Source organism: Capricornis sumatraensis, chromosome 6 (genome assembly GCF_032405125.1).
Source record: "Capricornis sumatraensis isolate serow.1 chromosome 6, serow.2, whole genome shotgun sequence".
Lineage (NCBI taxonomy): Eukaryota > Metazoa > Chordata > Mammalia > Artiodactyla > Bovidae > Capricornis > Capricornis sumatraensis.
In genome coordinates, this window is record NC_091074.1 from 94,612,040 (window position 1) to 94,623,939 (window position 11,900).

Genomic DNA, 11,900 nt, shown 5'->3' on the forward strand with positions numbered 1-11,900 from the left:
ATTCTCACTCTGCCAGTGGGTTACTGTAGGAAGAAAGGTTCTCTGCAAGTACCCAGGAAGCACAGGACCCGAGAATGAGCTTTTCTTCACCAAACCTCTCTGCGATGATGTGCAGATTCAGAAAAGCTTTGGAAACGGGTTCCCCAGGGCTTCCCTGGTGCCTCAGAGGTTAAAGTGGCTGCCTCCAATGCTGGAGACCCGGGTCCGATTCCTGGGTCAGGAAGATCCCCTGGAGAAAGAAATGGTAACCCCCTCCAGTATTCTTGCCTGGAGAATCCCATGGACAGAGAAGCCTGGTAGGCTACAGTCCATGGGGTCGCAAAGAGTCAGACACAACTGAATGACTTCACTTGTCTTACCCCAGGCTCAGAGGGATGATGCCAAGCCCAGGGAAGCTCCCTGGGATGGGAAACCCTGAGTGGTCCTGCAGAGGTCAATGCCCATCAGGCTTGGAAGAGCTGCCCAGAGTCCCGGAGTGCTTAGAACCTTGGTCATCCATTCCTTATCCATTCATCCAGCTGTCCCTCTGACTCACATTTATGGAGTGCCTGTCTGTTTTGTGCCTTCTGCTTACAGAGGAGGGGACCAAGCAAGAGTGTGGATGGAGGGTGAGCCCAGGACTGAACTCTGTAGGGAACTTAGGCTCCGTGGTCTGTGGGAGTTGAAATAGTCCTCTTTCAGAATGAGTGAGCCATCACAAGTGTCCCTACTGCTGAGATGTCAAGCACGAGGTGCCTGGAATCTACCTACTGGGAATGGCATTCAAGGCTAGGGCACCGTCATAAGGGCTGTTTAGTGGAGGGGGTATATATGCATTGTGAGTGGGTGGAGTGGTGAGTGGAAGATGGGGAAATGAGGATCCTCCAAGACTTTTTGACTGTGAATAGTGGGAGAGAGATGGGTGCTGCAGCAAGAAGGTGACTCAGGTTGGAAAAGGAAAGTAGCTTCAGGTACCTTATGACATCCACAGAGTCAGACAGCTTACACACTCAGAAAAAAAGAAGGCCATCTTCCCTCACTCTAATGGAAAACTCCACGTAACACCTGGAGCTAGGATCCTATTGTCCAAATCCACATTCACTTCCAGGAATTTTCACCTGGGCTCAGGAGAGAGATGCTAGTTCCCAGTCATGGCGCTCCCCATGTTCTTGTCTACAAAATGAATATGAACTATGAAATACCAACACAAAGAAAATAAGAAAAGAGTCATTAAAGTGAAAAGAAAGTGAAGTTGCTCAGTCGTGTCCAGCTCTTTCCGACCCCATGGACTGTAGCCTACCAGGCTCTTCCATCCATGGGATTTTCCAGGCAAGAGTACTGGAGTGGGTTGTCATTTCCTTCTCCAGGGGATCTTCCCAACTCCAGGGATTGAACCCAGGTCTCCCGCATTGCAGGCAGATGCCTTACCCTCTAAGCCACCAGGGAAGCCCAAAAGAGTAATTGCAAAAAAAAAAAAAAACACCCACCAAAAAACACACAGAAGAAAAATGAAACCAACTCAAGGAAGACAGGAATAGAGAGGGTGAAACCTGATCTAAAATAATGTTTGTTTCTTAGTACAGTTGTGCCTGATGCTTGATATTGATTATATTGGTTACACAAGTTAAGACTGTCCCTCCTGCTAGAGCAGGTTTGAATTGCATCTGTCCTCTATATTCAAAATAGCTTATGTTCACCAATGTATCTAACCTTTGAAAATTCAGGAACATTTCTATGGTTGCCTGGATTGCCTGGACTTTTAATACATCAGTTTCAAGAAAAGAAATGTTGAACTCCTCTAGTATTGTTTTTTTCTGAAATTTATTCATAACATAAAGAAATAAGGGAACTAAACAGAATAAAAAAATTATGATAGGACCAAACATAATGTTTAAGATGGAAAAAGACAATTGCTTTATAATCCATTGAATAAACTACTAGTAACAATGATGACCTGCAGATTTTCATAATTTTCTCCAAATAAATTAGAATCTGTTACTAAGTTATCTGTATGTGCTTATTTCATTCATTCAGTTCAGTCACTCAGTTGTGTCCGACTCTTTGTGACCCCATGAACTGCAGCACACCAGGCCTCCCTGTCCATCATCAACTCCCAGAGTTTACTCAAACTCATGTCCATTGAGTCGGTGATGACATCAAACCACCTCATCCTCCATCGTCCCCTCTCTTCCCGCCTTCAGTCTTTCCCGGCATCAGGATCTTTTCAAATGAGTCGGCTGTTTGTATCAGGTGGCCAAAGTACTGGAGTTCCAGCTTCAACATCAGTCCTTCCAATGAATATTCAAGACCGATTTCCTTTAGGATGGACTGGTTGGATCTCCTTGCAGTCCAAGGGACTCTCAAGAGTCTCCCCCAATACCACAGTTCAAAAACATCAATTCTTCTGTGCTCAGCTTTCTTTGTAGTCCAACTCTCACAACTATACATGACTACTGGAAAAGCCATAGCCTTGACTAGATGGACCTTTCTTGGCAAAGAAATGTCTCTGCTTTTTAATATGCTGTCTAGGTTGGTCATAACTTTTCTTCCAAGGAATAAGAGTCTTTTAATTTCATGGCTGCAGTCACCATCTGCAGTGATTTTGGAGCCCCCCCCCCACCCACCCAAAGAAGGTCTGTCACTGTTTCCACTGTTTCCCTGTCTATTTGCCATGAAGTGATGGGACGGGATGCCATGATCTTAGTCTTCTGAATGTTGTACTTTAAGTCAACTTTTTCACTCTCCTCTTTCACTTTCATCAAGAGGCTCTTTAGTTCCTCTTCACTTTCTGCCATAAGAGTGGGGTCATGTGCATATCTGAGGTTATTGATGTTTCTCCCAGTAATCTTGCTTCCAGCTTGTGCTTCATCCAGCCTAGCAATTCTCATGATGTACTCTGCATATAAGTTAAATAAGCAGGGTGACAATATATAGTCTTGATGTACTCCTTTTCCTATTTGGAACCAGCATGTTTTTCCATGTCGAGTTCTAACTGTTGCTTCCTGACCTGCGTGCAGATTTTTCAAGAGGCAGGTCAGGCAATTTGGTATTCCCATTTCTTGAAGAATTTTCCAGTTTGTTGTGATCCACACAGTCAAAGGCTTTGGCATAGTCAATAGAGCAGAAATAGATGTTTTTCTGGAACTCTCTTGCTTTTTTGATGATCCAACAGATGTTGGTAATTTGATCTCTGGTCCCTCTGCCTTTTCTAAAACCAGCTTGAACATCTGGAAGTTCACAGTTCACTTATTGTTGAAGCCTGGCTTGGAGAATATTGAGCATTACTTTACTAGCGTGTGAGATGAATGCAATTGTGTGGTAGTTTGAGCATTCTTTGGCATTGTCCTTCTTTGAGACTGGAATGAAAACTGACTTCATTATTCCCTTTTTATTGGGTTGGCAAAAAAGGACATCACCAGATGGTCAATACCAAAATCAGGTTGATTGTATTCTTTGCCAGCTGAAGATGGTGAAGCTCTATTCAGTCAGAAAAAACCTGGAGCTGTCTGTGCCTGAGATCATCAACTTCTTATTGCAAAATCCAGACTTAAATTGAATAAGGTAGGGAAAACCCCTAGGCCTTTCAGGTATGACCTAAATTGAATCCCTTTTGATTATACAGTGGAAGTGACAAATAGATCCCAGGGATTAGACATGGTAGACAGAGTGCCTGAAGAACTATGGACAGAGGTTCATAACATTGTACAGGACGCAGTGACCAAGACCATTACCAAGAAAAAAGAAATACAAGAAGGCAAAGTGGTTGTCTAAGGAGGCTTTACAAATAGCTGAGGAAAGATGAGAAGTGAAAGGCAAGAGATAAAGTGAAAGATATACCCAACTGAATGTGGAGTTCCAGAAGATATCAGGAGAAAAAAGAAGGCCTTCTTAAGTGAACAATGCAAAGAAATAGAGGAAATGAATAGAATGGAAAAGACCAGAAAACTCTTCAAGAAAACTGGAGTTATCAAGGGAGTACATCATACAAGAATGGATGTGATAAATGACAGAAGTGGTGATGACCTAACAGAAGCAGAAGATAGTAAGAGGAGGTGGCAAGAATACACAAACGTGCTATACAAGAAAGCTCTCCATGACCCAGATAACCAAGATGGAGTGATCACTCACCTAGAGTCAGACATCCTGGAGTGTGAAGTTAAGTGGGCCTTAGGAAGCATTCCTACAAACAAAGCTAGTGGAAGTGATGAAATTCTAGTGGAGCTATTTTAAATCCTAAAAGATGATGCTCTTAAAGTGCTGGACTCAATAGGTCAGTAAATTTGGAAAACTCAGCAATGGCCACAGGACTGGAAAGGTCAGTTTTCATTCCAATGCCAAAGAGAGGCAATGCCAAAGAATGTCTTAACTACAGTACAATTGCATTCATTTCAGTGCTATTAAGGTTAAGCTCAAAATCCTTCAAACTAGGCTTCAGCAGTATATGAACTGAAAGCTTCCAGATGTACAAGCTGGGTTTAGAAAAGGCAGAGGAACCAGAGATCAAATTGCCAACACTCATTGGATCACAGAGAAAACAAGGGAATTCTAGAAAAACATCTATTTCTGCTCCATTGACTATGCAAAAGCCTTTGACTATGTGGATCACAACAGACTGTGGAAAATTCTTAAAGAGATGGGAATACCAGACCACCTTACCTGTCTCCTGAGAAACCTGTGAGATCAAGAAGCAACAGTTAGAACCAGACATGGAACAACAGACTGGTTCAAAATAGGGAAAGTAGTACATCAAGGCTGTATATTGTCACTCTGCTTATTTAACTTATATGCAGAGTACATTATGTGAAAGGCCAGGTTGGATGAAACACAAGCTGGAATCAAGATTGCCAGGAGAAATATCAATAACCTCAGATATGCAGATAACACCACCCTTATGGCAGAAAGTGAAGAGGAACTAAAGAACCTCTTGATGAAGGTGAAAGAGGAAAAGCTGGCTTAAAACTCAACATGCAAAAAACAAAGATCATGGCATCCAGTCCCATCACTTCAAAGCAAATAGAAGGGGAAAAAGTGGAATCAGGTTTTATTTTCTTAGGCTCCAAAATCACTGTGAAATGATGACTGCAGTTATGAAATTAAAAGATGCTTGGTCCTTGAAATGAAAGCTATGACAAACCTAAACAGTGCATTCAAAAGCAGAGATACTACTTTGCCACCAAATGTCTGTATAGTCAAAGCTATGGTTTTTCCGTTAGTTGTGTATGGATGTGAGAGTTGGACTATAAAGAATACTGAGCACCGAAGAACTGATGCTTTTGAATTGTGGTGCTGGAGAATATTCCTGAGAGTCCCTTGGACAACAAGGAGATCAAACCAGTCAATTCTAAAGGAAATCTGTCCTGAATATTCATTGGAAGGACTGATGCTGAAGCTGAAGCTCCAATACTTTGGCCACCTGATGAGAAGTGCCGGCTCATTTGAGAAGACCCTCATGCTGGGGAAACTTGAAGGCAAAAGGAGAAGGGAGCAGCAGAGGATAGAATGGTTAAACAGCATCACTGACTCCCCTGAGAGCAGCAGGAACAAAGGAAGAGGTTGGGGTTTTCACAATCAGAAAGCTTGGAAGAGGACCCTAAAGAATTGAGATCCAGACCTCTGAGAAAAGGGCATTGCTTTCTTGGTGTTGATACCACTGAATGGAATGCGTCATTCTGGGAGTGAATGGAAAGAAGATAGATTCAGCTGCTGTTAGAATCCACTATTGCTACCAGGGAGAAGGGCTGATGCTGGAAAGACGGAAACAGATGAACAAGGAGGGTCTTTTGTCATTTCCTCTTGCTTGACAGCCTCACTCTGATGCCCACTAGTCACAGGACCTAACAAGGAAAGAAGTGGCCAAACGGAAAGTTTGCAGAGTACCAGCCCCAACCAGTGTTTCCAAGGCAGGTGTGGAAGAGCGACCTTGGAGCCCAGAAGCAATATTTAATGTCCAGTCACTGTAACCAAAGAAGTACACATTACAAATATATTTACATGTCCAATTTACATGGATCTGTAAAATAGTTTGGAGAAGGAAATGGCAACCCACTCCAGTATTCTTGCCTAGAGAATCCCAGGGACAGAGGAGCCTGGTGGGCTGCCGTCTATGGAGTCGCACGGAGTCAGACACGACTGACGTGACTTAGCAGCAGCAGGAGCTGTGAAAAGAGCAATAGCCAAGAACATATATTGACTGATCATTATGTACCAGAAATTATCCTAGATATTTTCCTGTCTATCCATGTGTTATATATACTCAGGAGATTTGTCTTAAATAGTTTCCTAAAACATGAGAGACACAAAAAGTTTAGAGGAGCTTCTTGAAATGTAAAATTATAGAAGCCCTTTTATATCATTATATGAAGTGTAGCCTTTCTATTCAAAGCAACAGAGTCTGAGAGCTTCTAAGCAAGGTTATAACTGTAATCATATATTTTTAGAGAGTTTAGAGGAAATTCCAGTAAAAGTGGTTCAATAGATTACCACATAGATACAAATCTTCTCTTCCCAATATGCCAATATTTTATGTATAAAGTACATAAGAGAAAAGCAAAGAGAAATAAATAAGCTCTTAAGCAAAATCCATAATACCATGGACAAGAACGGGGTGGAAAGCAGTGAGTGAGCCTGAAGTCATGAAGCTAATGCCTGCCAGGTTCTGGGCATGAGGTCAACACTTGCAGGGAACAGGGGGAATGTGTTTTAGAAAACAATGTTCAGCTCTCGAAACCAGAACCTGAAGTGGGATTTTTCACTCCTGGAATAAGAAGAAAAGTTATTGATGCCATCTGAGCCTGCAGCTTCTATGGAACAACCGATGAGAGAAGCAGGGATTCAAAGACCAGACCGCTGACCAGGATCTGAACCAAGCCAATGCTGGTCTGTGGTGTCCCCAGCATCCCCCAGGGGCAGGAGCTCTGAATCACTATGGAACCTGATCCTGGACTGAGAAGCCTAGGAGCCTGGTGGAAACAAGGACAAAACCATAAATACACCCATGCACTGCACACACAGAGACACACACACACACACACTCACACACAGTATCTCACACCATACACACTCACACATATACAGATCCAGACTCACTGTGTACGCACTCATGCCCACACACAGACACATGCCACATAGACTCTACATACACACGTTATAGACCATATCACTCACCACACACAGAGCTCACAGGCTGAAGCTTCCTCTGCTCAAATGAGCCTACAAATTAAATTTAAGTTTAATTAAAATTAACTTTAATTTTAAACTTATAAAGAAATCCAATGCTGAGAAAAACAGCAAACTTGAATTTTAAGAGTATTATTTCCAAATTTTGTGAGAAGATGCTTCTCATTTTCAATGTTACACATTTCACACTGTGCATTAACCCTATGAGCATTGGCTTGGTTCAGATCCTGGTCAGCGGTCTGGTCTTTGAATCCCTGCTTCTCTCATCGGTTGTTCCATAGAAGCTGCAGGCTGAGATGGCATCAATAACTTTTCTTCTTATTCCAGGAGTGAAAAGTCCCACTTCAGGTTCTGGTTTCGAGAGCTGAACATTGTTTTCTAAAACGCACTCCCCCTGTTACCTATGCATATTAGGCTCATCAGTTCAGATCAGTCGCTCAGTCGTGTCCGACTCTTTGCGACCCCATGAATCGCATCACCCCAGGCCTCCCGCATAGCTTTCTATAATACAGAAAAAATGTGTTCGGTATTCCTTGCAACTGAATTGAGAGGATAAATCTGCAAAAGGATAATGTGCTTTTCCAGTACCCTTTAGCTCTTGTGAGATATTACACTTTAAATGCATTGGTTGTTGATGGCAGTGGTGGAAAATTGTGACTAATGAAGAAAAAGATGCTTACATAGGCCTTTGGACCAAAGGTCCCATAAAGCAGGTCCTTCATTAACTCCTGAGTCTCCAGCTCAGTACAAGAAGACCTTTGCTTGGCTGTGAGTTTCTCTGGTTAGTGTGGTTTCTACTCTGAGCACTTTGCTGTTGTCAGTCACTCAGTCGTGTCCAGCTCTTTGTGACCCCATGGACTGCAGCACGCCAGGCTTCCCTGTCCTTCACTATCTCTCAGAGTTTTCTCAAACTCATGTCCATCGAGTCAGTGATGTCATCCAACCATCTCATCCTGTGTCGTCCCCTTTTCCTCCTGCCTGCAATCTTGCCCAGCATCAGACTCTTTTCCAATGAGTTGGCTCTTTGCATCAGGTGGCCAAAGTATTGGAGCTTCAGCTTCAGCATCAGTCCTTCCAAGGACTATTTATAGTTGATTTCCTCTAGGATTGACTGGTTTGATCTCCTTGTACTATAAATAACTATAAAAATCATAAACTGTGTAATTGTATAGCTAGAGTATGTAAAGGGATCTCTTTCTTTGGTGGGGAAACTGATAAGACAGAAAGATTTGAGACTCAAATAAGAAACTCAAATGAGAAAACTCTGATTTCCTGAAAATCAGTGAAAGAGGACAAGTCTACCTGCACTTGAACAAAGAGCTTAATGACGGGGTCTATTATGAAGTGAGGATTTGAAGGAGGGGAAAGCACAGGTAGGTGAACGATGAAATGGTCAGTAAAACTTGTGGTACAAACCATGAGAAGACATGATATGGCAGGGACAGTTCTCTCATTATTATCATTGCTTTAATTAATGTTAAGGAGTCATGCTATAACAGAGTGTTTTACATAAATCATAACATAACATTAAGTCTGGTATTAAGTAAGGCATTAAAATACATTTGCCAAACAGACTCACAGACTTTAGAAACAAACTTACCATTACCAAAGGGGAAACATGGTGAGGCGGGATAAACTAAGAGTTTGGGATTAACAAACACACACTGCTATATATAAAATTGGAGAAGGCAATGGCAACCCACTCCAGTACTCTTGCCTGGAAAATCCCAGGGACGGTGGGCTCCAGTCCATGGGGTTGCGAAGCGTCCCACACGACTGAGCGACTTCACTTTCACTTTTCACTTTTCTGCATTGGAGAAGGAAATGGCAACCCACTCCAATGTTCTTGCCTGGAGAATCCCAGGGACGGGGGAGCCTGGTGGGCTGCCATCTACGGGGTCGTACAGAGTCGGACACGACTGAAGTGACTTAGCAGCAGCAGCAGCATATATAAAATAGATAATCAACAAGGACCTGCTATATAGCACAGAGAACTCTACTCAATATTCTGTAATAACCTATATGGGAAAAGAATCTGAAAAAGAATGGTTACATGCATATGCACAAATGAATCACTTTGGTGATCTTATAAATCTACGTGAGAAAGTCTGTTTATTGGAATGCATAGTAAAGATGTAACTTTTTCTTAATATCTTTGAAAATTTGACAAATGTCCCGAATCTCTTGCATTTACTATCAATTTCTAGTTGCATTTTTTCTCTATGGTGTTTGCCATTCTTCAAGTCTATATACTTCTAAGTTCTGCTCAACTGTGTAGCATCTTCACTTACAATCTACCTGTATTTCCCAGTAATTTCTGTAAGCATCCAGTTCTTTCAATTTCAAAATATATTTTCTACTATTTCCTAAGAAAGAAAAATTTTTTATCATAAAGACTATGAAATTTTATATGCTTTTAAAGTCTAATTTAAGAATTGTGATCTAAATTACCTGAGCCTATTTTTAATTTTAGTTTTAAATTTATTTTTAATTTGAGGATAACTGCTTTACAATATTGTGTTGGTTTATGCCATATATAGACATAGCCCCTCCCTTTTGAACTTCCCTCCTTCCCCACACCCCATGCCACCCCTCTAGGCTGCCTAAGCCTATTTTTAGATCATTAGTATTAAGAAAATCTTGTTGAACTCTCTATAATTGATTTAATTATATTTATACATATTTAAAGGCATATATTTCTTCAACAATATTTATAAGACAAGTAGTTCAAATAATCTTTTGAAGATTCTGATTATATATCTACTTATTGAAAATATGTTTCAAATGTTTATGATTAATATTCTCCTTTTAAAGTGATCTACATGCTATGACTCAGATATTTAAAATAGCCAAATTGAAATAAAGTGTATGAAATATATATATTTTTTGTTTATTTGTAGAAACTGACAGTATAGATTTAAATTACTGAAGATATATTTTCAGCACTGTGAGGATTTTGTTTTATTATGTTTTGGTTTAACAAGTATAATTCTTTTGCCTTACTCAAGAAATAATACAATTCTTATAATTTTAGTGATATGGGTAACTGGCTTGTATTTATTTTTATCTCTTTAATTCAGATCACAAATATTCTGCTCATTTTCAGGTTCACACACCAAAAATAAAGAGAAAGGAATAGTATAGTAGAATCTTCTTTCAAATTAAGGTACTTGGTTTAGTTATAAACTTAGCAGTTCCTTGATGAATGACAATGAGTTAGTTTTGGTCTCTAACCCACCTCTTCTTTCCTCCCCCTCTCTCTCCCTCCTTCCTCTCCTACCTTCCTTCTTTTTTTCCTTGGAGACTTCTGATTAAACATATCATACATTTTTGCTTTCTAATGAAACTCACTAAATCAATTAGAGAGAGAAAAGAGTAGACAAATAAATCAACATAATTTTGAAGATGGAAAAGCCTGAGCGAGAGGTCAGGAGGGCTGAGAAATCTAAATGTCATGTGCTTAGAAAAGACTTGCCAAAAAGTCACACTATAATATTTTGGAAACCTAGAAGGATGTGGTGATGAGGGACATCAGATCATGAATCTGACTGATTTCAAAGAGGCAGAAGCAGTTATGAAGATTCTGGATCATTCAGATCTTGATGTTCCCTACCAGGTCCCTGCTGTGACTATGGCAGAGAGTGTATATACCTCTATATATGTGGGATCACTGCCAAAACACTTCCTGTGGGAGTTTGTTATAAAGTAAAAGTGTATGAGACTGAACACAGCATTGTAACCTATCAAGAGGAACTCTTCTTGAATTATAGCAGCCCCAGAAGAAGAAGAAAAGAAAGGATGTGATCAAATATTTGAGAAAATTATAGTCAAAACTTCCCTAACATTGAAAGGAAAATAGTCACCAAAGCCGGTGAAGCCTAGAGAGGTACATACATATCTCCTTGAATAAACCCAAGGAGAAATATGCCAAGACACATATTAATCAAACCAACAACTTAAACACAAAGACAAAAATATTAAAAGAAGCAAGGGACAAGCAACACACGATGTACGAGGGGATCGCCATAAGGTTAACAGCTGATCTTTCAGCAGAAACTCTGTAGGCCAGAAGGGAGTATCAGGATATACTTAAAGTGGTGAAAGGAAAGAAATCTACAAACAAGATAACTCTACCCAGCAAAAATCACATTCATATTCCAGGGAGAAATCAAAAGCATTACAAATGTAAAGAGATAAGCAAACGTGAAGAAAATTCAGCACCACTACATGAGCTTTGTAATGAAAATGTTAAAGGGACTTCTTTAGGCAGGAAACTCATGGGAAGGATAAGAGCTACAGAAACAAACTCAAAACAATAAACTAAATGGTATTGAATCATACGTATCAACAATTACTTTAATTGTAAATGTATTGTGCTCGCTTTGGCAGCACATATACTAAAATTGGAATGATACAGAGAAGATTAGCATGGCCCCTGCACAAGGATGACATACAAATTCGTGAAGCATTCCATATTTTTAGGCAAAACACTCTCCGACATAAATCACAGCAGGATCCTCTATGATCCACCTCCCAGAATACTGGAAATAAAAGCAAAAATAAACAAATGGGATCTAATTAAAATTAAAAGCTTCTGCACAACAAAGGAAAATATAAGCAAGGTGAAAAGACAGCCTTCTGAATGGGAGAAAATAATAGCAAATGAAGCAACTGACAAACAACTAATCTCAAAAATATACAAGCAACTTATGCAGCTCAATTCCAGAAAAATAAATGACCCAATC

At 40.4% G+C, this 11,900-nt stretch overlaps 1 non-coding gene across 1 annotated transcript; it reads left to right on the plus strand.

The window, feature by feature from the left end:
• The first annotated feature begins 11,528 nt into the window (after positions 1-11,528).
• LOC138081597 (U6 spliceosomal RNA) lies at positions 11,529-11,635 on the plus strand. Its single transcript, XR_011145045.1, has one exon. It is a non-coding gene; the product is annotated as a U6 spliceosomal RNA (small nuclear RNA).
• The last annotated feature ends 265 nt before the right edge of the window (positions 11,636-11,900 follow it).